General features: G+C 43.0%; 1 pseudogene; it reads right to left on the bottom strand.

The window, feature by feature from the left end:
• Positions 1–7,585: 7,585 nt before the first annotated feature.
• LOC143680454 (ADP/ATP translocase 3 pseudogene) lies at positions 7,586–8,399 on the bottom strand (annotated as a pseudogene).
• Between the last annotated feature and the right edge of the window lie 4,049 nt (positions 8,400–12,448).

Consider the following 12,448-nt stretch of genomic DNA (forward strand, 5'->3'; position numbering starts at 1 on the left):
CCATCTCACAGTGGGTCTTGTGAGTCACTAGACCAATTCTGTGGTCATTTCTCCAGTTCCAGAATGTATAATTGGAATCTACATACTCAGCAGATGGTAGAGTCCCCATATTGGTTCTCTGACTCATACAGTGAGGACTATATGGTAGTAAAAGCCAAGTGGAGGCCACTACAACTGCCCCTATGTAGCAAATAGTGAATCAGAAGCAATACTGGGTTCCTGGAGGGATTGCAGAGATTAGTTCCCCTCTTAAGGACTTGAAGGATGCAGGGGTGGTGATTCCCACTACATTGCCATTCAACTCTCCAATTTGGCCTGTGCAGAAAACAGATGGGTTTTGGGGGATGACAGTAGAATAATAAACATAACCAGGTGGTGACACCAATTGCAACTGCTGTTCCAGATGTAGTATCATTGCTTGAGCAAATCAACACATCTCCTTGTAACTGGTATGTAGCTGTGATCTGGCAAATGCTTTTTTTCTCAATAGCTGTCAGTAAGGACTGCCAGAGATAATTTGCGTTCAGCTGGCAAGGCAAGGAGTATACCTTCACTGTCCTACCTCAGGGGTATATCAATTCTCCAGCCCTATGTAACGGTTTTGTCCACAAGGACCTTGATCATTTCTCCCTCCTGCAAGACATCATACTGTTCCATTGTACTGATGATATCATGCTGATTGGACATAGTGAGCAAGAAATACTAACTACTCTAGATTTATTGGTAAGGCATTTGCATATCAGGGGATGGGAGATAAATCCAACACAAACAGAGGGGCCTTCAACTTCAGTGGAATTTCTAAGTATCCAGTAGTGTGGGGCATGTCAAGATATCCCTTCTATGGTGAAGAATAAGCCCTTCCTATGACCAAAAATTAGGCATAATGCCTACTTAGACTCTTTGGACTTTGGAGACAACATATTCCTCTTTTGGGCATGCTACTCTGGCCCATTTACCGAGTGGCCAGAAAAGCTGCTAGTTTTGAATGGGGACTGGACTAAGAGGAGGTTTTAAAAAAGTCCAGGCTGTTGTGCAAGCTGCTCTGCCACTTGGGTTACATGATCCAGAAGGTCCAGTGGTGTTGGAATTGTCAGTGGCAAATAGGGATACTGTCTGGAGCCTTTGATAGGCACCTGTAAGAGAATCACAATGCAGACCCTTAGGATTTTGGAGTACAACTTTTCCATCTGCTGGAGATAATTACTTTCCCTTTGAGAAACAGTTTTTAGCCTGCTTCTGGGCCTTAGTAGAGACTGAATGCTTAACCATGGGCCACCAAGTTACCGTGAGACCTGAGTTGCCTATCATGAGCTCACTGTTGTCTGACCCACCAAGCCATAAAGTTGGGCATGCACAGCAGTACTTCATCGTAAAATGGAAATGGTATATTAGAGATAGGGCTTGAGCGAGTCCTGAAGGCAGTAAGTTACATGGGGAAGTGGAGGATATGCCCATGGTCCTCATCTCTTCCACATTACCTTCTTTTTCCCAGCCCAGAGCTATGGCCTCTTGGGGAGTTCCTTACTGTCAGTTGACTGAGGATGTGAAAACTTGGGTCTGGTTTACAGATTTTTCTGCATGATATGCAGGGATCACCTGAAAGTGGACATCTACAGCACTACAACCCCGTTCTTGGATGTCATTAAAGGACAGCAATCAGTGGAAATCATCCCAGTGGTTGGAATTTGAACACTGTACATGTTCATTTTGCTTCGAAGGAGAATTGGCCAGAGGTGCATTTGTATATTGACTCATGGTCTGTTTGCTATTGAATTGGCTGATGGTCAGAGACTTGGAAGGAGTGTGATCAGAAAATTGGTGACAAAGAAGTCTGGAGGCATTTCCCAGTGCCTGCCCATGTAAAAAAAATGTCTGGAGAAGAGGTATGTGAGCAGACATTTCTGAGTAGACAAAGAACATGAAGATATTTGTATCCCATGTGAATGCTCACCAGAAGGTGACTTTAGCAAAGGAAGGTTTTAATAATCAAGTGGATAAGATGGCCCATCCTTTGGATGCAAGTCATCCTCTTTCCCCAGCCAGTACTTCCAGTGCTCAATGGGCTCATGAACAAAGTGAGCATGGTGGTAGGGAGGGAGGTTATGCATAGACTCGGCAACATGGACTTTCACTTGCTAAGGCTGACCTGGCTATGGCCACTGCTGAGGGTCCAGTCTGCCAGCAGCAGAGACCCACACTCAGTCCCTGATATGGCATCATTCTCCTAGATGGTCAGCCTGCTACATGGGTGGAGGTTGATTACATTGGACCACTTCCATCTTGGAAGGGGCAGCTAGTTGTTCTAATTCGAACTGACACATACTCTGGATATGGGTTTTGCCTTCCCTTCACGCAGTGATTCTGGGCAAACTACAATCCATGGACTTAAGGAACGCCTTATGCAGTATCATGGCATTCCTCACAGTATTGCTTCTAATCAGGGAACACACTTCACAGCAAATGAAATGTGAGGATGGGCACATGTTTATGGAATTCTCTACTCCTACCATGTTCCCCATTGTGACCTAGTTTGCTAGCTGCAGGAATACAGTACACCAGAAAAAGAACATCCTTTGAAAGGGGGAACTTACTAGGTTGCAAGTTTACAGTCCTATAGCTATGAAAATGTCCAAAATTAAAGAAAGTCTATAAAAATGTCTAAATTAAAGCACCAACAAGAGGTTACCTTCACTCAAATAAGGCTAATGAAGATCAGGGTTTCTCTCTCAACTGGAAAGGTACATGGTGAGCATGGTGACATCTACTAGCTTTCTCTCCAGGCTTCTTGTTTCATGAAGCTCCACAAGGAACATATTCCTTCTTCATCTCCAAAGGCCTCTGGCTCCCTGGGCTCTCATGGTTCTCATATGTCTCTTGTTGCTCTCTACAAAATGTTTCCTCCTTGAAAGGATTCCATTAAACTAATCAAGACCCACCTGGAATGGGTGGAGTCACATCTCCCTCTAATCAAAGGTTAATACCTACAGTCAGATGTGTCTTATTTCCATGGAGAGAATCTTATCAAGTTTTCAACCCACAATGCTGAATAAGGATTAAAAGAAATAGCTGCTTCCACAGGATGGATCAGGATTAAAACACGGAATTTTTTAGGGCACATAATCCTTTCAAACCAGCACACCCATCATCCAGAGACGGCTGGATTGATAGAATGGTGGAATGGCCTTTCGAAAACCCAATTACAGTGCCAACTAGGTGGCAACACCTTGCAGTGCTGGGCCAATGTTCTCCAGGAGGCTTTGTATGCTCTGAAACATTATCCACTGTATGGGGACATAAGTAAAACTTCTGAAAAGTGCTTGCATGCCAAATTGTAATTTTTCTCTTATCCCGTAATGTGAAATTAAAATAAATCCCAAGTCTTTGTTAAATATAAGTCTTAACAGCCCTAAAGTTAGAACCTATTTCTAATTAGATCAAAATAAATGTAACTTTTGTAACTTATTTTGAACCTTATGGGTATGTCCTCACTTTCCATCTTTAGGAGCAATGTCATTGCAACTGTGGGTTATAAGTGATTTTAAGAAGGCAAAGTGAATTGCGTAAGTGTACTTTTAACATTGTATTTCTTCTGACTATAATGATATTCTTCTCTCAAAAGGTCTATACCTTTATTTGTTATTTTCTTTAAAGACTGAATCAAAATCTTTGGAAAATTAGAAGCTTTTCATTAACATGCATTGATTTTGATTTGAACTGTTATTTTGTCAAATTAAGAGACCTGTGCTTACCTGTAAATCTTTTCCACATTTCTCTTAAACTTTTGTTTGTATTTTACTGTTGTTTATTTACAGCTTGGTTATTACTTAGTTTTTCTTTATAATAATATACCATCGGTGTGCATGTTTGTATGTTGTCTTTATAAAAAGGCATGTTTGGACAAAAGTTAAAAAATAAAATCTTTCACTGTGAGAAAAGAAATTGGATTGTATAATGATTGAAAACACAAATTCAAGCATATGAGCTTATACTAAATTATTTTCATAATAATATATTATTACATTTTATCAGAAATTTCAGAGAAATAATATATTCTTCTCATAAATACTTGTTTCTTTATCAAGCCTTTACATGGCTATCCACAGAAAACTTGGGTTTGATTTTCCAATCCTCAGATGGAAGGCTGAGCCTGAAAATGTTTTTTGGGTTGGGATAAGATTGCATGATTTTTTTTTTTTTTTTTTTTTTTTTTAAAGAGAGAGGGAGGAAGGGAAGGAAAGACAGAGAGAAGGAAGGAAGGATGGAAGGAAGGAAGGGAGGAAGAAAGGGAAACATCTTTAAACATTTTCTTGTTTTATTATATTTTGTTTGTTTGTTTGTTTGTTTTTTTTACATGGGCTGGGGCCGGGAATCGAACCGGGGTCCTCCGGCATGGCAGGCAAGCACTCTTGCCCGCTGAGCCACCGCGGCCCGCCCAAGATTGCATGATTTTTAATTCCATTTTTATCCTAGAGTGAAAACCAAGCACTGTGAAGGTAAGTAATCCAGGAATGAGGCTTCTGCTCCCTCTGATATTCCAAGACCCAGGCTCCTTCCATCCTGAGATGCCCACATTCCCTGCCTGCATTGCCAGTGGTGGCAAAACGAGGTATTCTCATTTTAACCAGCAGGAAATGAGTGAAGAAAAGGGGTTGTGCACGCTCTTTTCCTTGAAAGAGTCCCAGAAGCTGTATATATTACTTTTATCATCTCCCATTGACCAGAATCTACTCTCGTGGCTACCCATAGCTACACAGGGGGCCGAGAAAGGTGGTCTTTCCATGGACGTGTGCCCAGCTCCAACTTCTCCTTGCTATGGAAACTATGGGAAAAGCAACCAGTAATCTCTTTATGGTTCGTGTAGCTTTGCCCATGGTGTTAGGAGTGGAGAAAAGCAGATGGCAAAGAAAATGTCTTCTTCTGGACCTTGAGTAGAGATGGAGAGGGAAAAGCTACTTTCCAGGTTTTCCCAAAAAGATAAAAGTACTTCTGACTCTTCCTTCCCAGACAAGGTCCAGCTCTCTATATGCCTCCTCCATAGCAGACGACTAAAGTAAACCAGGACATAACAGGGCCCCCAACTCATGCTGCCTCACTGCTACTCACCTTCTCATATCCCAGAACACTGAGTGCTTCCCAGGGCTCCTAAAATTAGTGTTCACTGTTGAAGCAGCCTCCATCAGTCCCCCACAGAAGCTAGAATGAGCCAAGACTGGGCAAAGAACCAGCCATTGTCCTGATGGGGCATTCAGGGTGGCAGTTTTTAACTAAGGCAGTCCCAGCTCTGTGTCTGCATTGGTTAGAAGCGGTGACTCCCTCCTTAGGGCAGTAGCAATAATTCAGAAAATATTTAGATGAAACCATCCCTGCACATAGGGTGACCATACAGCCAGTTTGACTACTGCCGGTCTCTGGCATTATTACAAACAGCCCCCCAATTTGCTCTCAAAGATGTCCTAGCTTAGAAAGCAATTATATGATCACCCTACCTATGCATGTCAGTGATGGATGACGGTAAAAGAGAGGGGGGTCTATGGGCTATGCAACAACCCAGAAGAGCCCAGGGGCTAGTGACATAGCCAGCATGGCCTTTCGTGCCTTGTCCAAATGCAAAGCATGTTCTTTGGTTTCCAAGCTGAAAAAACAGTCACTGAGGGGAGGGTAGGACACTTCTCAGAGCTGGGTTAGTCAACAGCACCTTTGTGTCCCATGAAAGGTTTGGCTGATGGAAATTAAGTTCTCTTCACCATGAGGTCATCAGGGGCTGTTCCCATGACCTTCTAGCTGCCTTCACTCCCCCCAGCTCTTCACACTTCACTCAGCCCTAATTCCTATATCAAACCTCTTAGTTCCCATAATATGAAGAGTGACTTTAATACAGGATCTTCCTCTCAATTTTCCAAGGATTAAATCGGTAATGTTATGTTGGTCATACTCCAAAGAAAACAGTTACCTTTTACTCTGCAGGGCAATCCTTGTAAACATTTTGGCCAACTACAAAGTTAGCGGGACCAGTCCCCACAAGAGGCCACCCTCATGACAATGACCACAAGCTCAGGAAGCTCCCAAACCACTCTCAGGTTTAATAAAGTGTTGGAAAGACTCACAGAACTCACTGAAAGATGCTACCCTGGAAGTTACAGTTTATTACAAAAAAAAGGAAACAGATCAAAATCAGCCCAGGGAAGACACACACATAGGATGGAGTTTAGGAAAGTATCAAATGTGGATCTTCCATTCCTCAGTTATTTTCATGGGGTCAGGATGTGTTACTCTCCCAGATTCCCTGTGTGACAATACACATGGAATATTGTCAACCAGGTAATCTTGCTCAAGCCTCAGGGTTTAGAGATGTTATAGGTACTCCATTATGTAGATATAATGGGTCAATTGCCCAAATGGTGGTTCTCAGTCTCCTGCCTCTGTCCCCTATAGTCACACTGGTGCCCTACAATCCAAAGGCTCCACCCTATATCCCATTGTTGGTCTTTCTGGCATGGCCAGATCCCACCCTAAGTCACATCATTAGACAATCCAGCATGACCCAACGTTCCCAAGCAAACAAAGACACTCCAATCAGACATAACATTTCATGGATCCAGAGATTACCTTTCAGAAGCTAAGGGATAGAGCCAGCCAGGTCTTCTCTTCAGGCAAGGCCAAATTCTTTACTATATACCTCTCATTAAGATTTGCTCTCTTTTTCCTCTTTAAGTCTTTTTTTTTTTAAGTGTCCTGCTTATAATTTTGCAGCGGAATGTCCAACATAAAGCATAATTGCAAATATCCAGCTGTGCAAGAAGAGACAGTGCTTAAGTACAAATAGGAGACACAATTTCTTTTTAAATAAATACTTAAACACAACTAAGGGTCCTGAAAGTATTTGGACTCAAGGTTTTTAGGTCTGCATAGCTGATATACCTCACCTGTGAACCCATGATGATGGTCATGATTTCCCTCACCCCCAGTAATCAGTTCATGGAGTTGGCGGTACCAATGGTCCAAATGTGATCACAATGATCCCTTTTCTAGAGCTTTCCTTAGTCCTCTAGAGATTTGATCAGGCTGGGTAAAAACAATGGGAATTTCTTGAAGTTCAGTGGTCTGTAATGGTTAAATAAGGATTCTACATTGTCATGGTCATTGACACATGTGTCAATTTGGCCAAGTGGTGGTTGGGCAAGTACTGGCTTGTCTGTTGCGATGAGGACATTTCATAGAATTAAATCATGATCATGTCAGCTGCATCCACAGCTGATTCCATTTGTAATCAGCCAAAGGGGCGTGTCTTCTGCAATGAGTGATGCTTAATCTAATCACCGAAAGCCTCATAAGGAGGATTCAGAAAAGACAGGCTCTTCCTGTTTCAGCTGGTGACCCTCTCCTGTGGAATTCATCCAGACCCTCCATCAGAATCGTTGGCTTCACAGCCTGCTCTGCGGATTTTGGACTCTGCGTTCCCATGGTCACGTGAGACACTTTTATAAATTTTATATTTGCCAGTGTTTCCTGTTGATTTCTGTTTCTCTAGAGAACCCTAATACATACATGATTCTCTTCATTCCCATTTCTAGTAAGATAGACACACCTAGATGACTTTCTTTAATTTGTTATACAGGACCAGCACAAAGACTCTACCCATGCCTCTGAGAACACTGGACCATGCACCCTTGAAGAAGGTTTTGCCACCTTTATCTTTGGAAATCTTCCCCCCAACAATCAACAGTCCCACTCCTTTGCAAAAGTTCCAGCTCCTTTGCACCCAGACTGTATGCTTTCTACTGCCTCATGGTGTCAAAGGAGTAGGAGACTGCACTAGCCACAGCTGTCACAGTCTGGGGGCTCAGGGGTCGGGGAGCATTTTGGCTATATCATATATGCCAGAGTAGGCTGCCCTGTAGATGATGATGACTTGCACAGAGACACTGAAGCCCTGGTAGAGAACTCGGATGCCGTCAGACCTTGTGATTTTCATCAGCATCCCAGACCTCTGAATTCTCTTGCTACACAGATTTCCCAACATCAGCTGCCAAACAGGTTCAAGCAAAATCCAGTGGGTAGACAAAGCAGCGAGAAATGGCTCCGGCCACCCCGCTGGAGGCCAGGTTGCCAGCAAAATACCTCCAGAACTGTGTGTGCCTGTCTACACTGCCCAGAAACACCTGTTTATCCTTAGCCTTAAAAGCAAAGTTGAGGGCTTGGGTGGGGAAGTAGTGAATGATTTTGGCCACCGGACCCCTCCAGGAGAGGATGCCCTGCTCCTTGGAAATGTGGGCTACACAGTCCACGATGCCTCTGTGCTGTTTGTCAGCAGCCATCTGTTTACTGGCATGGGAACAGCATGAGGGTGCTCCAGACAAAAGACTTAGTCTACATCCAGAAGTACCCAAATGACAGGGCATGCATTCTTAGAAAAGTAGCGCCACCGACGTGACTTTTTAATGACTTGTACCTTGAAAAGTCCCTCATTTAAGCTGTAATATTAGAAATTCCTGGAAGCAATTTTGCCTAGTGTGCTATTTTTGGAAATACTTTCCCCATTAGTGGGACAGGATTCCTTCCAGTTTATGGCTGCACATTCTCTTTGAGCATACAGGGAATGGAGGTAGAAGATGACAAAGGAGTGACTGGGTTATAAAAGCATTTTAGCGAGAGGCCCACAGGCAACGGAGGTGCGGGCAATGGTCAGACCTGGCATTCCCTTTGGAATGCCTCTCAGTGGCCGTTGACAAAGTATCCCAGCAGCCAGAGTAGCCTCTCTTGGCCATTGTCATATCCCTCCTTCTCAAGTCTTAGATGCAAAAGGGGCTTGGAGGATTGTTTCAGAGCTCACCATTCCCTGACAGCTTCTCTCCGAGACAGCGGTGCCAGTTTTATTTGTGACAAGTAAATTAGGAACAGGGCAGCCAGAGGCAGTAAATCTTCTAAGGTTTACAAGAAGATTGGCAAACGTGCCAGGGACCTGTCCAGCCTGACCTGTAATTACATTATCTCCCAACTGAATTCTGAGTCCCCCAGCTTGCCTCTTGCAGCAAAGCATGCTATTTCCCTCTTCTTGAAATCTGACTGAAACTGCTCTTGTGCGTCCAATGTTGATCCCTGGTTGAATGGAGATTTCAGGGTCAGGAATCACACTTGTTGAGAATGCATATTTCATCTCTGCACCCTCTATCTCCTTCAAGTGGAAAATAGCTGACAATTTCAATGCTGTAACTCAAGAGGTGATGGGGAGGAGCCCTGGACTTCTTTAACAGTGCTGGGTGGATTAAATGATTACTGGAAGTGAATATTGAAAAATTCCAAGATTCAGCAGGACTCTCGGTGTTTGTGCAGAATTTCTCCATTCACCTCCAGCTACTGCTCTGGCCCCGTGGTCAGTGGCCACCAGCCGCTACCCTCACGTTCCTGAGACCCATTCTCTTCACCATCAGCAGATACTTACCGGTGGCTATTCTGTGTTCATCACCATCCTAGGATATTTGGGGGTTTTCCTCTTGCTGTTCCTTCTGTGTATCCACCATAGTTTCCTCTTCTCTTGTTAGTCATTGAATAAATAGAACAGCAGAGCTACTCACTAGTCTTTCCTGAGCTCTTTCTGCACTGGGAATTTCTTTCATTCCACTTGCCTCTGCATGCAAAGCTTCCAACTTCCACCAGGAGGCAGCAACTTCACGTGCTCAGCCTGGAGCCTTTCCTTCGCTGTTCAGTATAGATAGCAAAGAAAGGAAAATCCATGCAGCTGTAATAAAGGGGTGAATGAATCAAAGAGAGAGGAAATCTATCTGAATTAGTGAGGGTGCCCAAATTTCATCCCTTTGCACATAGGTGGATGAACGAATGGGGATGCAAGTGTATGATCTTATTTTATAAATCCCAACCAAGACACAGTCATTATTTCTTTCAACATTTATCAAGCACCTACCATATACCAGAAGTTCTTGCTTTATTTTTTCCTTTAGTAAGGAATCATTTTAATTAGTACTTGGTTGCATGAAGGGCAGTGCCAACGAAGTTTTGCGTGCTAGATATGCATCTGTCTTAACATTTAAATAAAATAAGAATTCCCCCCCTCCCCTTAATCGGCTTATAAAGCTCCTTTCTGTTAATAGTAACATTTTAAATGGTAACTGCATGCAGGCAAAACTCCATTTTAATGAGCTGGGGGTGAGTGAGGGTTGCAGTAGGGATTATAAGAATTATTTCCTTAAGGTTAAGGCATGCCAAAATCTAGCCATGGAATAAAAGCGCATTACCTTGTGGAGCTGTTTGTTATAATTGCACACATGCAGCCAATGAATGTTCTATGGTGCTTTTTTTTTTTTTTATTTGCCAAGAGTACTACTGTATTTGTAAATGGAAGGTACCAGGCAAAATGGGAGTGCATGACCAGTCAAAATCAGGACTTCGGAGAATGCTGACTGCATTGTCCCAGGTTGGGGAGTGGCCTACTGGTGGACAGAGACCAGTGAGGATTGCCAAGGGGTTTTCCACCCAAGATTGGGCAGGAGTTTGTTATATCTTATTAGTAGATGAAGATCAAGGCCAGACCAGATTGTTTTGCCAAAGGGGGAATCTCAGAAGAATTAGCCATGTGTCTGGGGAATTTTGTGGGGGAGAGGTCCACGGTCCTGGAATTGAATCCAGGTCTCCTGCATGGAAGGCAAGTATTCTACCACTGAACCACCCATGCACCCATGTCTGAGGAATTTTAAAAGATGGGAGGAGAGGGAGAAAAAAGAAAGAGGCTGTAGGGAAGTTGAGCAGCAACCAAAAGGTACATAGTGCAGCTGCATGCCAGGCAGGAAGTTTCTGGAGTCATTTAAGTATGACAATTGCTGCAAGGTAGATACTACTATTATCTTCCCCATTTTATGAAAAGGAAACTAACGCACAGAGACGTTATGTAACTTGTCTAGAGTCACACAGCTAGTGGTAGAGCTGGACTTGAATTCAGGCAGGCAGGCTCCAGAGTCTGTCTGCTTTATTAATCTTTACATTACATACAAAAAGCTTTGTAACACAAGCTTTTCTATGCTTGTGAACCCAGGGCAATGGCTAAATCAACTGGCACATTATTCGATAGAATAAATTACTCAGTTAAAAATTCATAGAAGTCGGCAGTGCAAGGGTAACTCAGTGTTAAAACTCTCGCCTGTCATGTCAGAGACTCAGATTCAATTCCTGGAGCCTGCACATTCCAAAACAAAAAGAAAAAAAAATTTATGGAGGTAACGATGAGATAAATACAGCAAAACATTACCTTCTGTTAAATCTGGGTGGGGCATCAAGGTGTCTGATACATTATTTTCTGGATTTTTGAAATATTTGAATAATTAAAAATATTTAAAGATGTACAAGACCATATTGCATAAAATTTGCATTTTAAAAGCCATGCATTGCAGAACGCTTTCTCTGCTAAACATTTATTACTTTAAATGTATAGGTGTTCATTAAATAGCAATTTCAGAACTGCTCTGGGAAGCCTCAGGACTGGTTCAGGCCACCCTAGAGGGAGCCTCAGCTGCTTAGGGACACCCAGGGATCCTACAGCCCAAGGCCCATGGCTCACCCGGTGCTGGACACTTTGTCTGCTGTGGCCTGCAATGAGACTGAAGGTCTGACTCAGATGGGCCCCAATTGGCCATGAACATTCTGTTACTGCCTGTCCAAGAGCAAAATGGAAGAGGGAAAGGAGGGCTTTGTAACACAGGATGTTTGGGGACACTGGGTCCAGGAGGCCTGCTCTCGACATGACAAGGAGATTTACAGGACAGAAGAAATGAGGCTTAAGGACGGGACACAAATAGGTGAGAGGTCTCAGGATCCCATGTCCCAGTCAGTGGAAGGAGTCCGCCCTTTGCATGAAGCCTCGTGTGACAGCCAGGCTGCCAACTCCCACTGGGCTTTCTGTCCACAATGACATGAAGACTGTTCGCAGCCTGACTCTCTTTTCTTTTCTTTTTTTGTTTTGTTTTACTGCAATTTTATTGACATTTATTCACATACCATATGATCACCCAATGTATATGATTAATGGTTCAGAACATTATTATATACTTGCGCATTCATCACCACAATCAATTTTTGAACATTTTCATTACTCCAAATAAATAAAAATAAAAAGAACACCCAAAACATCCCGTAACCCTTATTCTCCCCTATTATTTAATTTATTCTTTGTCTTTACTTTCTTATTCACCTGTCCATATACTGGATAAAGGGAGCAACAGACACGAGGTTTTAACAATCACACAGTCACACTGGAAATGTTATAGCTTTATACACTCATCTTAAGAATCAAGGCTACTGGAACACAGCTCAACGGCTTCAGGTACTTTCCCTCCAGCCACTTCAATACACCATAAACTAAAAAGGGAAATCTATATAATGCATGAGAATAACCTCCAGGATAACCTCTCCACTCTATTTGAAATCTCTCAGCCACCGAAAC

This window comes from Tamandua tetradactyla, chromosome 4, assembly GCF_023851605.1.
Source record: "Tamandua tetradactyla isolate mTamTet1 chromosome 4, mTamTet1.pri, whole genome shotgun sequence".
Taxonomy (NCBI): domain Eukaryota; kingdom Metazoa; phylum Chordata; class Mammalia; order Pilosa; family Myrmecophagidae; genus Tamandua; species Tamandua tetradactyla.